Raw genomic sequence first — 10,593 nt, 5'->3', positions numbered from 1 at the left:
GGGGCAGAGTTTTTATCTGGATTGAGGGTTTGAGCTAAAGCTGGTTCAGCCTGACCAGGCCCTTGATTAGGGAACAGGTAAGGGCTGAGATCTGCCTGAAATTTCTCCAGGACCCCAGGTTCTTCCTCTGACACCCACTATGGGGTAAATCAGAGAGGAGGCTGGCTGCTGTTTCTCTTTCTGTGAAGGGGTCACAAGGAATCTCTGTGATGTTTTCATGGTTGTGTGTTAGTCCCCACATCCTTTGCAACTAGTCCCTGCTGAGATTTTGGCTCTCTTGATTTTGTTTAAAAGAAAAATAGCCCATGCCTCAGACTCACAGACTGGAAAGAACTTTGAAGGAGATCTACTCATACAACTTTCCATTTGATGCCTCTTCACACCCCGGATTCTTCCTCTCTCAGGATTTCACAAGGTCTTGGATAGGAGAGGGAAAATAGTGAAGGTGGAAGCATAAGAACTGGAATAAATACTTTATGGTTCTGAACACTGTAGATCAGCAGTTTTCAAAGTATGCTCTGGGACCCCATGGGTCCTCCAGATCCTTTCAGGGGTCTGCAAGGTCAAAATTATTTTCACAATAATACTGTTATTTGCTTTTCTCACTCTTATTCTCTCACCAGTATATGGTGGAATTTTCCAGAATAATGTGATATTGCAACAGATGAAATATAAAAGCAAATATGAGAATTATATCTTCTATGAAGCCAGAAATTAGATTTACAAAAATGCAAAGCAATCCTACTCCTTTCACTGATTTTTTGGAAAATATTTATATGTAATGAGTTTATTTATTTAAAACATGAATTAATTATCTATAGAACTTCTCAGTTTCAATTTCTAATATGGCAAATATTGGTAGCTATAACCCACACAAACAAAAGCTCTTTCGGGTCCTCAATACTTCTCAAGAATGAAAAGGGTCCTGAGATCAAAAAGTTTGAGAACTGAGGCTTGGAACATCACTAGCATCACACTGACATTATCTTAGGTCTAATTGTGAGTGGAGCAAAAGGTTTCTAGAATCACAATCCTGACAACTGGCATTTCTTGTGAGAAGAGCCAGTAATAGCTAGGTCCTCTTACCCCAACAGGACCCAGAGATGACAGCATGAAAATCTGAACCAGAGTCAGGCTCAGTTCAGTCCAGTCACTCAGTCATGTCTGACTCTTTACATGGACTGCAGCATGCCAGGCCTCCCTGTCCATCACCATCTCCTGGAGCTTACTCAAACTCATGCCCATCGAGTCGGTGATGCCACCCAACATCTCATCCTCTGTCATCCCCATCTCCTCCCACCTTCAATCTTCCCCAGTATCAGGGTCTTTTCAAATGAGTCAGTTCTTCGCATCATGTGGCCAAAGCATTGGAGCTTCAGCTTCAGCATCAGTCCTTCCAGTGAATAGTCAGGACTGATTTCCTTTAGGATGGACTGGTTGGATCTCCTTGCAGTCCAAAGGACTCTCAAGAGTCTTCTCCAACACCACAGTTCAAAAGCATCAATTCTTTGGTGCTTAGCTTTCTTTATAGTCCAACTCTCACATCCATATATCACTACTGGAAAAACCATACCTTTGACTAGACGGACCTTTATTGGCAAAGTAGTGTCTCTGCTTTTTTTTTTTACTTTGTTTTACTTTACAATACTGTATTGGTTTTGCCATACATTGACATGAATCCACCACGGGTGTACATGCGTTCCCAAACATGAACCCCCCTCCCACCTCCCTCCCCATAACATCTCTCTGGGTCATCCCCGTGCACCAGCCCCAAGCATGCTGTATCCTGCATCGGGCATAGACTGGCAATTCGATTCTTACATGATAGTTTACATGTTAGAATGCCATTCTCCCAAATCATCCCACCCTCTCCCTCTCCCTCTGAGTCCAAAAGTCCGTTATACACATCTGTGTCTTTTTTGCTGTCTTGCATACAGGGTCGTCATTGCCATGTTTCTAAATTCCATATATATGTGTTAGTATACTGTATTGGTGTTTTTCTTTCTGGCTTACTTCACTCTGTATAATCGGCTCCAGTTTCATCCATCTCATCAGAACTGATTCAAATGCATTCTTTTTAATGGCTGAGTAATACTCCATTGTGTATATGTACCACAGCTTTCTTATCCATTCATCTGCTGATGGACATCTAGGTTGTTTCCATGTCCTGGCTATTATAAACAGTGCTGCGATGAACATTGGGGTACACGTGTCTCTTTCAATTCTGGTTTCCTCAGTGTGTATGCCCAGCAGTGGGATTGCTGGGTCATAAGGTAGTTCTATTTGCAATTTTTTAAGGAATCTCCACACTGTTCTCCAAAGTGGCTGTACTAGTTTGCATTCCCACCAACAGTGTAGGAGGGTTCCCTTTTCTCCACACCCTCTCCAGCATTTATTGCTTGCAGATTTTTGGATCGCAGACATTCTGACTGGTGTGAAGTGGTACCTCATTGTGGTTTTGATTTGCATTTCTCTGATAATGAGTGATGTTGAGCATCTTTTCATGTGTTTGTTAGCCATCCATATGTCTTCTTTGGAGAAATGTCTATTTAGTTCTTTGGCCCATTTTTTGATTGGGTTGTTTATTTTTCTGGAATTGAGCTGCATAAGTTGCTTGTATATTTTTGGGATTAGTTGTTTGTCAGTTGCTTCATTTGCTATTATTTTCTCCCATTTAGAAGGCTGTCTTTTCACCTTGCTTATATTTTCCTTTGTTGTGCAGAAGCTTTTAATTTTAATTAGATCCCATTTGTTTATTTTTGCTTTTATTTCCAGTATTCTGGGAGGTGGATCATAGAGGATCCTGTTGTGATTTATGTCGGAGAGTGTTTTGCCTATATTTTCCTCTAGGCGTTTTATAGTTTCTGGTCTTACATTTAGATCTTTAATCCATTTTGAGTTTATTTTTGTGTATGGTGTTAGAAAGTGATCTAGTTTCATTCTTTTACAAGTGTTTAACCAGTTTTCCCAGCACCACTTGTTAAAGAGATTGTCTTTACTCCATTGTATATTCTTGCCTACTTTGTCAAAGATAAGGTGTCCATATGTGTGTGGATTTATCTCTGGGCTTTCTATTTTGTTCCATTGATCTATATTTCTGTCTCTGTGCCAGTACCATACTGTCTTGATGACTGTGGCTTTGTGGTAGAGCCTGAAGTCAGGCAGGTTGATTCCTCCAGTTCCATTCTTCTTTCTCAAGATTGCTTTGGCTATTCTAGGTTTTTTGTATTTCCATACAAATCTTGAAATTATTTGTTCTAGTTCTGTGAAAAATATGGCTGGTAGCTTAATAGGGATTGCGTTGAATTTGTAAATTGCTTTGGGTAGTATACTCATTTTCACTATACTGATTCTTCCGATCCATGAACATGGTATATTTCTCCATCTATTAGTGTCCTCTTTGATTTCTTTCACCAGTGTTTTATAGTTTTCTATGTATAGGTCTTTAGTTTCTTTAGGTAGATATATTCCTAAGTATTTTATTCTTTTCGTTGCAATGGTGAATGGAATTGTTTCCTTAATTTCTTTTTCTACTTTCTCATTATTCGTGTATAGGAATGCAAGGGATTTCTGTGTGTGGATTTTATATCCTGCAACTTTACTATATTCATTGATTAGCTCTAGTAATTTTCTGGTGGAGTCTTTAGGGTTTTCTATATAGAGGATCATGTCATCTGCAAACAGTGAGAGTTTTACTTCTTCTTTTCCAATTTGGATTCCTTTCATTTCTTTTTCTGCTCTGATTGCTGTGGCCGAAACTTCCAAAACTATGTTGAATAGTAGCGGTGAAAGTGGGCACCCTTGTCTTGTTCCTGACTTTAGGGGAAATGCTTTCAATTTTTCACCATTGAGGATAATGTTTGCTGTGGGTTTGTCATATATAGCTTTTATTATGTTGAGGTATGTTCCTTCTATTCCTGCTTTCTGGAGAGTTTTTATCATAAATGGATGTTGAATTTTGTCAAAGGCCTTCTCTGCATCTATTGAGATAATCATATGGTTTTTATTTTTCAGTTTGTTAATGTGGTGAATTACATTGATTGATTTGCAGATATTGAAGAATCCTTGCATCCCTGGGATAAAGCCCACTTGGTCATGGTGTATGATCTTTTTAATGTGTTGTTGGATTCTGATTGCTAGAATTTTGTTGAGGATTTTTGCATCTATGTTCGTCAGTGGTATTGGCCTGTAGTTTTCTTTTTTTGTAGTATCTTTGTCAGGTTTTGGTAGTAGGGTGATGGTGGCCTCATAGAATGAGTTTGGAAGTTTACCTTCCTCTGCAATTTTCTGGAAAAGTTTGAGGAGGAGAGGTGTTAGCTCTTCTCGAAATTTTTGGTAGAATTCAGCTGTGAAGCCGTCTGGACCTGGGCTTTTGTTTGCTGGAAGATTTCTGATTACAGTTTCAATTTCCGTGCTTGTGATGGGTCTGTTAAGATTTTCTATTTCTTCCTGGTTCAGTTTTGGAAAATTGTACTTTTCTAGGAATTTGTCCATTTCTTCCACGTTGTCCATTTTATTGGCATATAACTGCTGAGAGTAGTCTCTTATGATCCTTTGTATTTCTGTGTTGTCTGTTGTGATCTCTCCATTTTCATTTCTAATTTTATTGATTTGATTTTTCTCTCTTTGCTTCTGGATGAGTCTGGCTAATGGTTTGTCAATTTTATTCATCCTTTCAAAGAACCAGCTTTTGGCTTTGTTGATTTTTGCTATGGTCTCTTTTGTTTCTTTTGCATTTATTTCTGCCCTAATTTTTAAGATTTCTTTCCTTCTACTAACTCTGGGGTTCTCCAATTCTTCCTTTTCTAGTTGCTTTAGGTGTAGAGTTAGGTTATTCATTTGACTTTTTTCTTGTTTCTTGAGGTATGCCTGTATTGCTATGAACTTTCCTCTTAGCACTGCTTTTATAGTGTCCCACAGGTTTTGGGTTGTTGTGTTTTCATTTTCATTAGTTTCTATGCATATTTTGATTTCTTTTTGATTTCTTCTGTGATTTGTTGGTTATTCAGAAGTGTGTTGTTCAACCTCCATATGTTGGAATTTTTCATAGTTTTTCTCCTGTAATTGAGATCTAATCTTAATGCATTATGGTCAGAAAAGATGCTTGGAATGATTTTGATTTTTTGAATTTATCAAGTTTAGATTTATGGCCCAGGATGTGATCTATCCTGGAGAATGTTCCATGAGCACTTGAGAAAAAGGTGAAATTCATTGTTTTGGGGTGAAATGTCCTATAGATATCAATTAGGTCTAACTGGTCTAATGTATCATTTAAAGTTTGCGTTTCTTTGTTGATTTTCTGTTTAGTTGATCTGTCCATAGGTGTGAGTGGGGTATTAAAGTCTCCCACTATTATTGTGTTATTGTTGATTTCCCCTTTCATACTTGTTAGCATTTGTCTTACATATTGTGGTGCTCCTATATTGGGTGCATATATATTTATAATTGTTATATCTTCTTCTTGGATTGATCCTTTGATCATTATGTAGTGGCCTTCTTTGTCTCTTTTCATAGCCTTTGTTTTAAAGTCTATTTTATCGGAAATGAGTATTGCCACTCCTGCTTTCTTTTGGTCTCTATTTGCATGGTATATCTTTTCCAGCCCTTCACTTTCAGTCTGTATGTGTCCCTTGTTTTGAGGTGGGTCTCTTGTAAGCAGCATATAGAGGGGTCTTGTTTTTGTATCCACTTGGCCAGTCTTTGTCTTTTGGTTGGGGCATTCAACCCATTTACGTTTAAGGTAATTATTGATAAGTATGATCCTGTTACCATTTACTTTATTGTTTTGGGTTCGGGTTTATACACCCTTTTTGTGTTTCCTGTCTAGAGAATATCCTTTAGAATTTGTTGGAGAGCTGGTTTGGTGGTGCTGAATTCTCTCAGCTTTTGCTTGTCTGTAAAGCTTTTGATTTCTCCTTCATATTTGAATGAGATCCTTGCTGGGTACAGCAATCTGGGCTGTAGGTTATTTTCTTTCATCACTTTAAGTATGTCTTGCCATTCCCTCCTGGCCTGAAGAGTTTCTATTGAAAGATCAGCTGTTATCCTTATGGGAATCCCCTTGTGTGTTATTTGTTGTTTTTCCCTTGCTGCTTTTAATATTTGTTCTTTGTGTTTGATCTTTGTTAATTTGATTAATATGTGTCTTTCTCTGCTTTTTAATATGTTGTCTAGGTTGGTCATAATTTTTCTTCCAAGGAGTAAGCATCTTTTAATTTCATGGCTGCAGTCATCATCTGCAGTGATTTTGGAGCCCAAGAAAATAAAGTCTGTCACTGTTTCTGTTGTTTCTCCATCTATTTGCCATGAAGTGATGGGACTGGATGCCATCATCTTAGTTTTCTGAATGGTGAGTTTTAAGCCAACTTTTTCATTGAACAGTATGAAGAGAGTTAGGCTAGGCCCTATCAGTTCAGTTCAGTTCAGTCGCTCAGTTGTGTCCGACTCTTTTCGACCCCATGAATCGCAGCACACCAAGCCTCCCTGTCCATCACCAACTCCTGGAGTTCACTCAGACTTGCGTCCATCGAGTCAGTGATGCCATCCAGCCATCTCATCTTCTGTCGTCCCCTTCTTGTCCTGCCCCCAATCCCTCCCAGCATCAGAGTCTTTTCCAATGAGTCAACTGTTCGCATGAGGTGGCCAGAGTGCTGGAGTTTCAGCTTTAGCATCATTCCTTCCAAAGAAATCCCAGGGCTGATCTCCTTCAGAATGGACTGGTTGGATCTCCTTGCAGTCCAAGGGACTCTCAAGAGTCTTCTCCAACACCACAGTTCAAAGGCATCAATTCTTCAGCGCTCAGCTTTCTTCACAGTCCAACTCTCACATCCATACATGACTACTGGAAAAACCATAGCCTTGACTAGACGGACCTTAGTCAGCAAAGTAATGTCTCTGCTATTTAATATGCTATCTAGGTTGGTCATAACTTTTCTTCCAAGGGGTAAGCGTCTTTTAATTTCATGGCTGCAGTCACCATCTGCAGTGATTTTGGAGCCCCCCAAAATTAAGTCTGACACTGTTTCCACTGTTTCCCCATCTATTTCCCATGAGGTGATGGGACAGGATGCCATGACTATATCAAAGGGTAAATACATCTGTGGAAATGACTTAAGAAATGAGACTTTTGGTGATTTTTTTTCTTCAATTTCATTGAAGTACACAAACCTGCACATATTTAAAGTGTACAATTTGGTCAGTTTTGATATATGTGTACATCTGTGAAAATATCACCACAATCAAGATTACAAAGATTTCCATCACTCCCGAAGTTAGTTTATGCCCCTTTGTAATTCATCCTTCCCTCCACCCCATCCCCAGACAACTGCTAATGTGCTTTCTCACTCTATAGATTAGTTTGTATTTTCTGTAATTTTATATGCAGGGAATCACACAGTAAATACTTTTCTTTTGGCCTGGGTCTTTTACTCTGCATTGATGATTTTGGGGATGAGATTTGAACTCTAGTTCTGCCACTTATTAACTCCATTGAGTTTGGGGAAATTACTTAAACTGTTCTTCACAGAGGAAACAATAAATAAAATTCCTATCTTGCATAGTTGTCAAGATAAAATAAGTCAATATAAGTAAATAAAACACTTAGTTCAGTTCCTGGTACTTACTGGGTAGTTGATAAATAGCAGTTATTTTTGAACATATGTCTGGGGTAGGAATTAAGGAGGGTAACTAGCACAGCATGGGGATGGGGGAGAATCTTGTTTAGACTAACTTGATTCATAGCTCAGGGGTAACTATTTGTTAAATGTTTCTCACTTGCGCACCCCAAACCTCCACACGTGCCAAGTTAACCAGCAAATTTTCCTTTAGCAAGGGCTGGGAACATGGAAATTTGTAGCTTTGAAAGTCCTGCCAGTTTGGAGTCACCCTGTTAGGAAAAAAAAAAAGTCCCACTAGGCTGCTTTGAAATGGAAAAGGAGTATTCCTTCTTCTTCATTTATTCCAGGTCCAACTGGCCTGATTTCCTCAAACTTGGGATGAAAACCCCTTGTCTGGAGATGGAGGTGGCCTTCAGAAGGTACTTGGCCAGAGGAAGTGGGGGATTAAGGTTTCTGCGTGACTCATTGCAGCTGAGCCTGAGTTGGGACAGAAGGGGTTGAGCTGAGGAGTTTCTCCAAGGATCCAAATGGGTTCCATTGCTTCTTGGCCTTTTAAGCGCCATAATCATGTTGTGCTTGCAACTGAAGCTTCTTGTATCCTCATGCTACTGAGGATAACTGCTCTTTCCTAAGCCTGAAGACATAGTCTGAGAGAGGGGAAAAAAAAAACCACACACACACACACACACACAAAGGACAAGAGAGAAGAGAGGAGGGAGGGTTAGAGCAGGCTGAATTGATCGACGTCTGTTCAGGTCTAGCTGGAAAACACAATGAAGTGGAAAGGCTTCTTGGCTGGTGTGCTTTTCTTCATTTTCTTCCCCCAGGGTTTGAAGTGGGAGGCAGGGAAGGGAAGAAAGAAAGGAAGAGGTGGAGGATTGGCAAGGCCTGAGCAGAAGCGGCACGCCACCCTCAGAATTGGGGAGGGAAAAGTAACTTGGTGATTCTGGAACCCTCTTGGGGCACCCGCTTACTGGTCAATCCTTTCCTTCCAAAAGAGACTGTGACTCAGGGCAATGCTGCCAGTAGGGAATTTTGAATGATGGAAAGTTAAAGTATCAGAAGCCAGCCCAACCCTGCCCTAGAAAAAACACCATATAATTCCAGCTGGGGGTGGGATGGGTGTTGATGTTGGTATTTTTCCAGTTTAGAATATCTGCAAACTTTTATTGCGTTCTTACTTTGTGCCAATTCCTATCCTGAAGTACTTTGTAGGAGTTGTCTCAATCCTTCCAACAGCTTTGTGAGGTGAGGGTGCATTATTATCCCCATTTTACAGATAAACAGAAACTTACAAAGGTTAAATAAAGAACCTAAGGTCATATAATTAGTAAACGGCAGAACCAGGCTTCCTTATCAGGTCTGTTTGAACTCTGAGCCTGCATTCTTGAGCACCTCACAGTGCAATATGTTCAGATATTGTCTCTTAAACAGCTCATAGTTTACTATTTTTCTGGGAGAAGGAGGCTTGGAGCTGGGAAGATGGTACCTGGATAGTTATGTGTGAAGTTAGCTACAGTACAAAGTCTGAAATAAATGCTTCAGCAGGGCAAAGAAGAGAATACTTATTTCCATAGGCCTGGGATGATGAAATTAAAGAAATCCTTTTACTTGAAAAAAAACTGAAGTATAGTTGATTTACCATATTGTATTACTATAGTTTTGGATGTTCAATATAGTGACTCAGTATTTTTGTAGATTATACTCCATTTTAAGTCATCATAAAATATTGGCTATATTCCTTGTGCTGTACAATATATCCTTATAGCTAATTTATTTTATACATAGTAGTTGGTACCTGTTAATCCCCTACTCCTATCTTGGTCTTCCCTACTTCCCTCACTCTGCTGGTAGACATTGGTTTCTTCTCTATAGCTGTAAGTCTCTATTTTGTCATATTCATTTGTCTTATTTTTTAGAGTCCACATTTAAGTGATAACATATAGCATTTGTCTTTGTCTGACTTATTTCACTAAGCATAATACCCTCCAGGTCCATCCATATCATTGCAAATGGCAAAATTAAAATTTTTATGACCAAGTAATAGTCCATTTTAATATATATCACATCTCTATTTATCTGATGATAGGCACTTAGGTTATTTCCACATCTTGGCTAATGTAAATAATGCTGCTATTTCAAATAATTTATTTTCAAATCAGGGTTTTTGTTTTCTACTTTTTTAAAATGTGTGACTTTTTAAAAGGTTAGAAGCTCAAGCAGCAGCGCTAACTGCCTGGCATCATCTAGGACTGTGACCTTGGTTAAATTACTTGCCCTTTCTGAGATTTGAGTTCGTCATCTGTAAAATGAAGGTACATTCCTTCATTCAACAAATGTTTACCGAGAGCTATTTTGTGTCAGGCATTGTCCCAGGCAACAGAGATGTATTCGTGAGTAAGACAGACAAGCACCCTGCCCTCACAGAGCTTCCATTCCTGTGGGGATAATAATTGTACCTACTTCTTCTCTGATCTGCTTGACCAAGTCTGTTTCCATAGGACCATGGACCTAACCTTTATAACACTTAGCAGTTGTTATAGTTTTTTCTTTGACCAAAGTCTAAACTCATTGAGGGCAGGCACAATGTCTGATTTCTTACTTCATTTTGTTTTTAGCTCATCAGCCACTGGTTCATATTAGGCTTTCATTAAATACTTGTTGAATGAATAAATGAAATGAGATTAGGCATATAAAGGACCTGGCATAGTGAGACTCAGTGAAACATTATCTTCTATTATGACTTGACATTTATGCTTCTCAATTTGAAAAATGACATAAGCTACATCTATACCTACCTGCCTTTGACATCTACTTCTGTGTAAAGGTCTCTGCTGTTTGCCTACTTAACTGTCATTGCCCTTTGTCCTTGTTGGCAGACCCCAGATTTTTTGATTGTTCACCCTTCCTCTACCCGTAGACCTGGGATTTGAATCTAAGCAGTAGGTTTCATGGTATGAGCTTTTAACCTTTAAAA

Source organism: Ovis aries, chromosome 22, assembly GCF_016772045.2.
Source record: "Ovis aries strain OAR_USU_Benz2616 breed Rambouillet chromosome 22, ARS-UI_Ramb_v3.0, whole genome shotgun sequence".
Taxonomy (NCBI): domain Eukaryota; kingdom Metazoa; phylum Chordata; class Mammalia; order Artiodactyla; family Bovidae; genus Ovis; species Ovis aries.
The sequence above is the reverse complement of the archived record's forward strand: the minus strand, read 5'-3'. Positions refer to the sequence as shown.